The following is a 12,776-nucleotide window of genomic DNA, read 5'->3' as shown; positions in this document are numbered from 1 at the left end:
TCGATCTCCTGACCTTGTGATCCGCCCCCCTTGGCCTCCCAAAGTGCTGGGATTACAGGCGTGAGCCACCGCGCCTGGCTGGCTGCTATACTTTTCTATTTACTGTTAGAATTGATCACAGTAGCACCAAGAGGCATCCCAGTGGATGACCTGAATGCCAAAGTATTCCTCCTGGCCAGGCATGGAGGTTCACGCCTGTAATACCAGCACTTTAGGAGACTGAGACAGGAGGATTGCTTGAGCCCAAGAGGTGGAGCTTGCAGTGAGCTATGATCACACCACTGCAGTCTAGCCTGGGTTACAGAGCGAGACTCTGTCTTTAATTTAAAAAAACAAGTCTGGGCGCAGTGGCTCACGCCTGTAATCCTTGCACTTTGGGAGGCTGAGGTGGGTAGACAACCTGAGGTCAGGAGTTCGAGACCAGCCTGGCCAGATGATGAAACCCCATCTCTACAAAAAATTAGCTGTGCACGGTGGCGTGCTCCTGTAATCCCAGCTACTCAGGAGGCTGAGGCAGGAGAATCGCTTGAACCCGGGAGGTGGAGATTGCAGTGAGCCAAGATCATGCCACTGTACTTCAGCCTGGGCAACAAGAGCAAAACTCCAACTCAAAAAAAAAAAAAAAAAAGCCGGGCGCAGTGGCTCACACCTGTAATCCCAACACTTTGGGAGGCCAAGGCAGGTGGATTATTTGAAGTCGGAGTTCGAGACCAGCCTGGCCAACATGGTGAAACACCATCTCTATTAAAAATACAAAAATTAGCCGAGCATGGTGGTATGTACCTGTTATCTCACCTACTCGGGAGGGTGAGGCAGGAGAATCACTTGAACCCAGGAGACGGAGGTTGCAGTGAGCCAAGATCACGCTATTGCACTCTAGCCTGGGTGACAGGAAGACTCTGTCTCAAAAAAAAAAAAAAAAAAAAAAGAACTTGGCTGGGCACAGTGGCTCATGCCTGTAATCCCAGCATTTTGGGGGCAGGCAGATCACCTGAGGTCAGGAGTTCAAGACCAGCCTCGCCAACATAGTGAAACCCTGTCTCTACTAAAAATACAAAAATTATTTGGGCGTGGTGGTGGGCGCCTGTAGTCCCAGCTACTCAGGTGGCTGAGGCAGGAGAATGGCATGAAACCGGGAGGCCTATAATAGAAGCTACTTGAGAGGCTGAGGCAGGAGAATTGTTTGAACCTAGGAGGCAGAGGTAGCAGTCAGCTGAGATTGTGCCACTGCACTCCAGCCTGGGCAACAGAGTGTGACTCTAGCTCAAAAAAAAAAAAAAAAAAAAAGCAGATCAGTAGATCCTTTTGTCACATGCCCACTGCCACACCCCAATTGCTGTAATGTTGATCTTTTAGAGTAAAGTAATATAATTCAGATTTCATGTTTTTTTTTAATTTTTATTTTTGTTATTGTTGTTGAAGTCTCACTGTGTGGCCCCGGTTGGAGTGCATTGGCATGATCTCAGCTCCCTGCAACCTCCACTTCCCAGGTTCAAGTAATTCTCCTGCCTCAGCCTCCCAAGTAGCTGGGATTACAGGTGTGAGCCATTGTGCCCAGTCAGACTTCATTTTGATGGATCAAACACACTGTAAGTCCTTGGAGAGTGGTACCAGTTATGGGCAGACCCTATGGGCAGGAAAGGCAAACCTATACTCAGAATACGGGTCAATTTCAGTCCCTGAATGGCTGCTTGTTCTCCTCATGGGATAGAGCCATATGGGGGCTTAGCCCTGGCGTTTATTAATGACAGATTGAACACTATCAGCAGCCGTAGCTATTTCAGCCTTGGTGAGTAGGAGTTTGTATTAGTCAGAGTTCTCCAGAGAGACAGAACCAATAGGATATACTGGAGAGAGAGAGAGAGAGAGAGAGAGAGAGAGAGAGAGAGAGAGAGTGTTAGAGAGAAAGAGAGAAGAGGGGATTTTTAAGCTCAGTCCACTGACTCATACGTCAGTCTCCCCTGGAAACACCCTCACAGCCACATCCAGAAACAATGATTCACCAGCCATGGAGGCGTCCCTCAATCCAGTCAAGTTGACACCTAAAATTAATCATCACAGAGCTCATGGAGGTGGACCAATGCATCACCTCTATCTCTACGACCAGTTACTCCATTCATTGTACCCATTGTTCAGAGCTGGGGTGGCTGATGACAATAACTGAGTCATTCTGTCTCCTTGTCTGTTCAATGCCTCCTTTGTAATGGATGCTCTCTGGTGGGCATTAACATGTTGTACAAAGATCCTTACACTCCAAGACCACTCCCATCGTTACAGAGTCTCACTCTGTTGCCCAGACTGGAGTGCACGGGGGCAATCACAGCTCATTGCAGCCTTGAATTCCCGGGCTCAAGCGATCCTCTCACCTCAGCCTCCCAAGCTGGACCGCAGGCACGCGCCACCAGGCCTGGCTCTCAGACCTTTTGGTCCTTGATCTTTCAATCTTTCTTCTCAAGCTCCTGACCAACCAACTGGGGCATTTGCCACTGACTATGCGACTGTGTGAATATTCTGCCCATGTGAATATTCTCACGTAGGGCTACTTCTCTTTCCACACAAAGGGGATGACCAGATATACTGTCCGAATCTTTGTCCCTGGAAGGATTTCCCTTCACCACTATCTTCCAGAGCTGCTTCTGAGTGAGGCTGCAATGCAGCAGGATTCTCGTTTTTGGCTTTTCCCCATTTACCATGCCAATCCATCTGTGAGTGAAGCTCGGGCTTTTGCCTTCCCTGTCAGCGAGTCACAGGGATCCTGACGGGGCCATAGGTGGGAGCTGATGAGAGATGTCAGTACAACACTGCTGAGTGACCTGGGAGTCTGGGCCACTTGCTTTGAAGCTTGCTTTGCCCTCTGATCCTGCTTATGCCTGATATCAAAGATGCCACTTCTATCTTAAAATGTTTTTGTTGTTGTTGTTGTTGTTTTGTTTTTTGAGACAGGGTCTCACTCTGTCGCCACAATATGTTCTTGCTGGGCCCACTCTTCCTAATGACGTGGAGGATCTGACAGAGCCCAGTTCTGGTTAGTTCTGGCCACTTGGTCACTTGATGGATGTCCTATAGTCAGATGCTTTGTCTCTACCGGAGCCCAGGAGCATTTCAAGAGCTGCTTTTCAAATGGTGGGTATTTTCCTGCTGCAGATGGCATGGATTTGCTCCAGAGCTTCAGGAGCCTACATTATGATTCTCCTATGAGAGCTTGCCAAACCAAAACCAACATCTTCTCCAACCACAGATATTCCAGTCTCTTAGGTTCTGCTAGGTCACAAGGCTGCAGAGGCCTTTTCTGTTTTGGCCCCACTCAAAGTTGACGTCCTTCAGTGTCAGCTAGTAACTTGGCCAGGGTTGTATTCCTAACTGTGAAATATTGCTCCAGAGTCCTAAGAAGATTGATATTGTACTTCTTTTTTTTCCTTAGTGGTGGGAGGCATGAGATGCAATATCTGACCTTGACTTTGGATAGATATCCCAGCATGTCTTAGACCACTATACCTCTAAAAACTTAACCAATGTAGCAATTTCCTGAATCTTTGTGTGGTTTTATTTCCCACTGTCTGAACACATGTATCTTTCCAAGGCCTCCAATATACTTCTTGCTCTTCTGGTATGACTAGTATGATGTCATATGTATAGTGGACTGGGCCACTTGCTTTGAAGCTTGCTTTGGGGCTAATATGATGTTCTTCAGAATGTTCATATAGTCAAGATGCCTTCAGAGTATATTATGACAGAGGGCCAGAGAATTAACATAATCCTGGAGTCGGGCACCGTGGCTCACGCCTGTAATCCCAGCACTTTGGGACGCCGAGGCAGGCAGATCATTTGAGATCAGGAGTTCAAGACCAGCCTGACAAGGGCCGGGCGCGGTGGCTCAAGCCTGTAATCCCAGCACTTTGGGAGGCCGAGACGGGCGGATCACGAGGTCAGGAGATCGAGACCATCCTGGCTAACACTGTGAAACCCCGTCTCTACTAAAAAATAGAAAAAAAAAAAAAAAAAAACTAGCCGGGCGAGGTGGCGGGCGCCTGTAGTCCCAGCTACTCGGGAGGCTGAGGCAGGAGAATGGCGTGAACCCGGGAGGCGGAGCTTGCAGTGAGCTGAGATCCGGCCACTGCATTCCAGCCTGGGCGACAGAGCGAGACTCTGTCTCAAAAAAAAAAAAAAAAAAAGACCAGCCTGACCAACATGGTGAAAACTTGTCTCTACTAAAAATACAAAATTAGCTGGGCATGGTGGTATACACTGTGATCCTAGCTACTTGGGAGGCTGAAGCAGGAGAATCTCTTGAACCTGGGAGGCGGAGGTTGCAGTGAGCTGAGATTGCACCATTGCCCTCCTGTCTGGGCAACAAGAGTGAAACTCCGTCTCAAAAACAAAAAACAAAAAATGTTAAGAAGGCAGAACTGGCTAGACACGGTGGCTCACACCTATAATCCCAGCACTTTGGGAGGCCGAGGTGGGCAGATCACTTGAGGTTAGGAGTTCGAGAACAGCCTGGCCAACATGGCTAAACCCCATCTCTACTAAAATTACAAAAATTAGCCGGGTGTAGTGGCATGCACCTGTTATCCCACCTACTCAAGACGCTGAGGCAGGAGAATCGCTAGAACCCAGGAAGTGGAGGTTGCAGTGAGCTGAGATCGCGCCACTGCACTCCAGGCTGGGCAACAGAGTGAGACTATCTCAAAAACAAAACAAACAAACAAAAACAAACAACAAAAAACCATAATCTTGGGACAAGCCCATAAATATTGCTGTCCTTCCCATGTGGATGCAAATGATCCTGCTTCTGATTCTCCTTTCTGATCCATTTGGGATGGAAAATAACATTCACCAACCAAATTAATGGCTATACACCAACACCCAGAGGCTATGTTAAACTGTTTTACGGCTGGGCGCGGTGGCTCACACCTGTAATCCCAGCACTTTGGGAGGCCGAGGCAGGTGGATCACGAGGTCAGGAGATCGTGACCATCCTGGCTAACACGGTGAAACCCCATCTCTATTAAAAATACAAAAAAACCATCCTGGCTAACACGGTGAAACCCCGTCTCTACTAAAAAATACAAAAAAAAAAAACTAGCTGGGCGAGGTGGCGGGCGCCTGTAGTCCCAGCTACCTGGGAGGCTGAGGCAGGAGAATGGCGTAAACCCGGGAGGCGGAGCTTGCAGTGAGCTGAGAACCGACCACTGCACTCCAGCCTGGGTGACAGAGCGAGACTCCGTCTCAAAAAAAAAAAAAAAAAAAAAAAAATACAAAAAAAAAAAATTAGCCGGACATGGCGGCAGGCACCTGTAGTCCCACTACTCGGGAGGCTGAGGCAGGAGAATGGCATGAACCCAGGAGGCAGAGTTTGCAGTGATCAGAGATCATGCCACTGCACTCCAGCCTGGGGGACAGAGTGAGACTTAAAAAAAAAAAAAAAAAAAAAACTGTTTTACAAAGTTACCATGTGGGATACAGCAACTGCAATTGGAGTTGTTGTTTGGTTAGGTTTATGGTACACTGCTGCCATCTGCCATGATCTCACTAATTTTTACAGGAGGTGAGGCAGGAGAATCGCTTGAACCCAGGAGGTGGAGGTTGCATTTAGCTGAGATTGCCCCACTGTACTCCAGCCTGGGTGACAGAGCAAGACTCCAAAAAACAAAAACAAAAACAAAAAAACAGATTAGCAATTATGGTTTAGGAGTCATGCAGCTGGAGCCTACAAGATTCTGACCCTCTCTAAACTGCTCCTAAGATCAGTGCTTGAGATATTTTGCAGAACCTGCACTTGATGGATCAGCTGGCCTCTCCCAGATCGATAAACTGGCTAATCTGATCTTGTGGCCCCCACCCAGGAACTGACTCAGCACAAGAAGACAGCTTCGACTCCCTATGATTTCTTCTCTGACCTGACCAATCAGCACTCTTGGCTCACTGACTTCCCCCACTCACTAAGATGCCCTTAAAAACTCTGATCCTCTCATGTTTGGGGAGACCGATTTGAGTAATAACAAAACTCCAGTCTCCTGCACAGCCAGTTCTGTGTGAATTACTCTTTCTCTATTGGAATTCCCCTGCCTTGATAAATCATCTCTGTCTAGGCAGTGGGCAAGGTGAACCCACTGGGTGGTTACACAAAGGTGTTAAATCCTATGTCACAGGCAAGTGCTCCCATATCAATAAATCTTCCATATCTATATCTTCCATATCTAACTTTGTGTTCCACCTCCCTTGATCCAACAGTCTCAGTATCCAGTTCCATGTGTCTCTACCAAATTCTGCAGGTACGTATTAGCCAGATCCTGAAGTTCCTTTACCATATATTTTCTCCCTTCTCTTGGTAGGCCAGAACATTCTCTTTGCGTCTTTGCTAGAATTCAATCCTTGTAATTTGTCTTGTTGCCAGGAGAGGAGGTGGTGATAGATCCTGGAGAGGACGAGTATCATCTTGTAAAGCACTTGCTTCCTTTGAAGCCTTTGTATGATCATTTTGCAAGTGAAAAGTGAGCCAGCTGGGTGTGGTGGCACATGCCTGTAGTTTCAGCTACTCTGGAGTTTGAGGCATGAGAATTGCTTGAACCCAGGAGATGGAGGCTACAGTGAGCCAAGATTGCACTCCAGCCTGGGCAACAGAGTGAGACCCTGATAAGGTTTGGCTGTGTCCCCATCCAAATCTCATCTTGAATTCCCTCATGTTGTGGGAGTGACCTGGTGGGAGGTAATTAAATCGTGGGGATAGGTCTTTCCCATGCTGTTCTTGTGATAGTGAGTAAGTCTCACGAGATCTGATGGTTTTCTTTTTTTTTTTTGAGATGGAGTTTTGGTCTTGTTGCTCAGGCTGGAGTGCAATGGTGCCATCTAGGCTTGCTGCAGCCTCTGCCTCCCGGGTTCAAGAGATCCTCCTGCCTCAGCCTCCCAAGTAGCTTGGACTACAGGGGCCTGCCACCATGCCTGGCTAATTTTTTGTATTTTCAGTAGAGACAGGGTTTTGCCATGTTGGTCAGGCTGGTCTTGAGCTCCTGGCCTCAGGTGATCTGCTCGCCTACGTCTCCCAAAGTGTTGCGATTACAGGCGTGAGCCACCACCCCTGGCCTGAGATCTGATGGTTTTATAAGAAGGAGTTTCCCTGCACACGCTCTCTTTGCCTGCTGCTATCCATGTAAGATGTGACTTGCTCCTCCTTGCCTTCTGCCATGTTTGTGAGGCATCCTCAGCCATGTGGAGCTGTGAGTCCATTAAACCTTTTTCCTGTAATAAATTACCCAGTCTTGGTATGTTTTTACTGGCAGTGTGAAAATGGACTAATACAGATACTGTTTCAAAATATATATATACTGAGCAAACTGTGCAGGCTTGGACAGAGGTTTCAGAGGAATCTGGGGACTCAAGATTCTGTTGTATCTACCTAGATGTCTCTAACCCAAGTCTCAAGATCCTACGGTTTTTCTTTTTTGACCCTAACCTTTGCATAGGAGATCTACAGGGGCTGAGACTTCAACCTTCTCTAAAGACCTACTACTTATATAATTAACACTTGAGCTGCTCCTTCACTCTAATGCCCAATGGATACAGGGGATTAGGTTTTCCTTAAATGCTGTCAGAAAGGCCTGATGGCTTTCATAGTCTGCCTTGATGTGGTGATTAGTTTTTTTGTTTTGTTTTGTTTTGTTTTGAGGGAGTCTTGCTCTTGTCACCTAGGCTGGAGTGTAGAGGCACGATCTCTGCTCACCGCAACCTCTGCCTCCTGGGTTTGAGCGATTCTCCTGCCTCAGCCTCCAGAGTAGCCAGGGTGACGAAAAATGATCCACCTGCCTCAGCCTCCCAAAGTGCTAGATTTACAGGCTTGAGCCACCGTGCCCGGCCTGTATATGGTATTTTTAAAAACTGCATATTGGCTGGGCGCAGTGGCTCACACCTGTAATCCCAGCACTTTGGGAGGCCGAAGCTGGTGGATCACCTGAGTTCGGGAGTTCAAGACCAGCCTGACCAACATGGAGAAATCCCGTCTCTACTAAACACAAAATTAGCCGGGTGTGGTGGCACATGCCTGTAATCCCAGCTACTTGGGAGGCTGAGACGGGAGAAGCACTTGAACCCAGGAGGCAGAGGTTGTGGTGAGCCGAGATCACGTCACTGCACTCCAGCCTGGGCAGCGACAGTGAAACTCCGTCTCAGGAAAAAAAAACAAAAAACTGCATATTGTTTCCACCTACTAGAACATAAGCTCTAGGAGGGCAGAGACTATGTTTTGTTCACCACTGTTTCTCCAGTGTCTAGAAGTAGATTCTTTGAATGCATTCAATTGGAGGCTTGAGATATGAAGAAGTAGGAGTGTGAAGGCCTCATGTCGAGCCATGTCAGGGGACACAAAGATGGAGCATTCTCTAACCTATGTGAGACTCCGCATAAGGGAAGTACAAGCACTCAATGTGTGGTTTCATTCCCACAGTCTATGGTCTTTAGCCCAGTCTCTCCAAATGCCTGTTGAGTTCTTCAAGCATCCAAATGGTTTGGGGAAAGGCTTCAGGTTCTAAATGAGAGGCTTTGTGGGTTACCAGATGGAGAGTCAGAAGATGTGGATTTGAATTCACTCAGCCATGAAATAGTTGTGTGATCCTGGGCCAGGCACAGTGGCTCTTGCTTGTAATCCCAGCATTTTGGGAGGCCTAGGTGGGTGGATCACTAGAGGCCAGGAGTTCGAGACCAGCCTGGCCAGCATGGTGAAACCCCGTTTTTACTAAAAAATATAAAACTTAGCTGGGCACGCTGGTGCACACCAGTAGTCCCAGCTACTCGGGAGGCTGAGGCAGGAGAATCGTTTGAACCTGGGAGATGGAGGTTGTAGTGAGCTGAGATGATGCCACTGCACTCTTGCCTGGGCGACAGAGGAAGACTGTCTCAAAAACAAAACAAAATAAAAAAACCAGAAACAAAAAATTGTATGATCTGGGGAGATCTAAGGCCCACTAGCCTCATCTGTAGAATGGAAACAATAGTACTACTTTGCAGACCTGACTTCGGTACCAAGAGATCTAATGTATATGAAGCAGGGTACTTCCTTCGATTTGTCTTCCACCCTCACGCGGTTTTGTTTTGTTCCTTTTACTTTTTGTATTTCTTTTCTTTCCCTTTCCGCCTTGGAAATAGCAGTCTCGTGTTTAGGCGATTTGACTCTGGATAGAGTAAACTACATCCAAATAAACTTATCTGGATAGAGTAGGCAGTGGACTCTCCATCTTCTGTCAGGATAGAGGAGGCTAGTCCTGTGATGAATGGGAATCAATGATAGAAGAGACAGAGGTTGGGCAAACTCCAGGCTCTGTGCTCATAGCCTGCTCCCAGACATTCTCCTGTTATCTCTCTGTTTCCTAGCCTACACACGTGCACAGACAGTAGCTGCTGTTCAGGAATTGAGCTAATGGGTTTTTGCTTGTTTGTTTTGAGATGGAGTCTCACTCCATCACCTAGGCTGGAGTGCACTGATAACATCTCAGCTCACTGCAATCTCCGCCTCCTGGGTTCAAGCGATTCTCCTGCCTCAGCCTCCTGAGTAGCTGGGATTACAGGTGCCCACCACCATGCCCAACTAACTTTTGTATTTTTAGTAGAGATGGGGTTTCAGCATGTTAGTCAGGCTGGTCTCAAACTCCTGACCTCAGGTGATCTGCCTACCTCGACCTCCCAAAGTGCTGGGATTACAGGTGTGAACCAATGCGCACAACCGAGCTAATGATTTTAAAGTCTGTTCCTTGTCTTTGCTAGGGGCAGGCAGTAGCTGTGCAGTGGCAGTGTGCCTGTGCAGACAGAGGGAGCAGTGAACAGCGATAGGGTGTTTCCACCATGGTCTTCACTCAGGCCCCGGCTGGAATCGGGGGCCACCTCCAGATCCGCGGCCTCCTGGCCCGGCAGTGCCTGGCAGAGTTTCTGGGTGTGTTTGTGCTCATGGTACGTAGGGTCACTGGGGAAAGGAAAGAAGGGGGTGGGCAAAAGTTCCTGACTCCTTCTGGTGTCCTTATCTCTTTTTCTTGGTGTCCCCCTTCCTCCCAACTCCCTATCCGTTTTCGTTTTTATCCTCTCGTCTCTCCTAATCTCCTTTCCTCTCCTTCTTCATCCTTTTTATTCTTGTCACTTTTCTTCCTTTTTTCCCACATTCTTTCCCTTTCTTCTTCCTCCACTTTCCCCATTTCTTTTGCCTTCCCTCCTTCTGCTTTTCTCTTTCCCTTGCTTGTCTTCCGTGCCCATTCATCTTCTTGGCTTCTCCCCTGGCCTTCCCAACCTTTCTCCCTGTTGGTCTCCTGGGCTCCCTGTTCCTCATCTCTCCTCTTTTCACCAGCTCCTCACCCAAGGAGCTGTGGCCCAGGCTGTCACCAGTGGAGAAACCAAAGGCAACTTCTTCACCATGTTTCTGGCTGGCTCTCTGGCCGTTGTGATAGCCATCTACGTGGGTGGTAACGTCTCAGGTGAGGATCATCAGAGCAGGTGGGACGTGCATGCGAGCATGTCTGTCTGGTGATAGTGGAAACGCAAATCCTTCTGTGACTCATGGACATTATCTCCTTGAGCTTGACCAGTGCCCCGGACTGAGATAAGCCTTTGGCCCCACCAGCCCGTCCCCTTTCTGTATCTCTCTATCCCGTTTCCTCACACTAATGCTTGGCTCACCTAGACAGAAATCGATGGCAGGGCACGAAGGGCAGGTGCTATCCTCTTGTGTCCCCCACCCGAAGTCCTCTGGGGGCTCATCTCTGCTCAGGACCTCTCCTGCTTTTCCCCCAGACATCGATGTGCCTGGTTGGAGCCTTCAGACATAGTGTGTTGCTGTGGAAAAAGCAGACAGACTTAGGTTTGTTTTATTTTTATTTTTTTGACGGAGTCCTGCTCTGTTTCCCAGGCTGGAGTGCGGTGGCACGATCTCGGCTCACTGCAACCTCTGCCTCCCGGGTTCAAGCCGATTCTCCTGCCTCAGCCTCCTGAGTAGCTGGAATTACAGACACGTACCACCACACCCAGTTTATTTTTATATTTTTAGTGGAGATGGGGTTTCACCATGTTGGCCAGGCTGGTCTTGAACTCCTGACCTCAGGTGATCCACCCACCTCGGCCTCCCAAAGTGCTGGGGTTACAGGCATGAGCCAACGCACTCGGCCCAGACCTAAGTTCTAACCTTGGATTCACAGTGTGACTTTGATAAGTCCCTTAACGTCCTAGAACCCCAATTTCCTAAGCTGTGTGATGGGAACAATATCATCTGCCTGAAGAGCTGTAGGAAGGACAGCTGGGTGTGGTGGCTCACCCCTGTAATGCCAGCATTTTTGGAGGCTGAGGCAGATGGATCACCTGAGGTCAGAAGTTCGAGACCAGCCTGGCCAACATGGCGAAACCCCGTCTCTACTAAAAATACAAAAACTAGCCAGGCATGGTGACGTGTGCCTACAGTCCCAGCTACTCAGTAGTCTCAGACAGGAGAATTGCTTGGACCCAGGAGATGGAGGTTGCAGTGAGTCAAGATTGCACCACTGTACTCCTGCCTGGGTGACAGAGTGAGACTCCACCTCAAAAAAAGAAAAAAAAGAAAGTCATAGGATTAAGTAGGAGGTTGTCACATAAAGACCTTGCTAGTAAACAGGTTGCAGTAAAGAAGCCAGCTAAAACTCACCAAGACCAAGATGACTACACTGACCTCTGCTCTTCCTCACTGCTACACTCCCACCAGTGCCATGACAGCTTACAAATGCCAAAGCAACTACAGGAAGTTAACCCTATATAACTAAAGCGGGAGGCGTGAATAATCCACCCCTTGTTTAACATGTAATCGAGATACGACCAAAAAGAGAGGCAAACAGCAGCCCTCGGGGCTGCTCTGTCTATGGAGTAGCCATTCTTTTATTCCTTTACTTTCCTAATAAGCTTGCTTTCACTTTACTGTATGGACTCGCCCTGAATTCTTTCTTGCGTGAACTCCAAATGCTTTCACATTTCATCCTTTTATTTGTTTTATTTTTATTTTTATTTATTTATTTGAGACAGAGTTTTGCTCTTGTTGCCCAGGCTAAAGTGCAGTGGCGTCATTTCAGCTCACTGCAACCTGTGCCTCCCGGATTCAAGCGATTCTCCTGCCTCAGCCTCCTGAGTAGCTGGGATTACAGGTGCCCACCACCACGCCCAACTAACTTTTGTATTTTTAGTAGAGATGGGGTTTCAGCATGTTAGTCAGGCTGGTCTCAAACTCCTGACCTCAGGTGATCCTCCCACCTCGACCTCCCAAAGTGCTGGGATTACAGGTGTGAACCAATGCGCGCAACCGAGCTAATGATTTTTTTTTTTTTTTTTTTTTTGAGACGGAGTGTCGCTCTGTCGCCCAGGCTGGAGTGCAGTGGCTGGATCTCAGCTCACTGTAAACTCCGCCTCCCGGGTTCACGCCATTCTCCTGCCTCAGCCTCCCGAGTAGCTGGGACTACAGGCGCCCGCCAGGTCGCCCGGCTAGTTTTTTGTATTTTTAGTAGAGACGGGGTTTCACCATGTTAGCCAGGATGGTCTTGATCTCCTGACCTCGTGATCCGCCCATCTCGGCCTCCCAAAGTGCTGGGATTACAGGCTTGAGCCACCGCGCCCGGCCCCGAGCTAATGATTTTAAAGTCTGTTCCTTGTCTTTGCTAGGGGCAGGCAGTAGCTGTGCAGTGGCAGTGTGCCTGTGCAGACAGAGGGAGCAGTGAACAGCGATAGGGTGTTTCCACCATGGTCTTCACTCAGGCCCCGGCTGGAATCAGGGGCCACCTCCAGATCCG

Source organism: Rhinopithecus roxellana, chromosome 8 (assembly GCF_007565055.1).
Source record: "Rhinopithecus roxellana isolate Shanxi Qingling chromosome 8, ASM756505v1, whole genome shotgun sequence".
Taxonomy (NCBI): Eukaryota; Metazoa; Chordata; class Mammalia; order Primates; family Cercopithecidae; genus Rhinopithecus; species Rhinopithecus roxellana.
The sequence above is the reverse complement of the archived record's forward strand: the minus strand, read 5'-3'. Positions refer to the sequence as shown.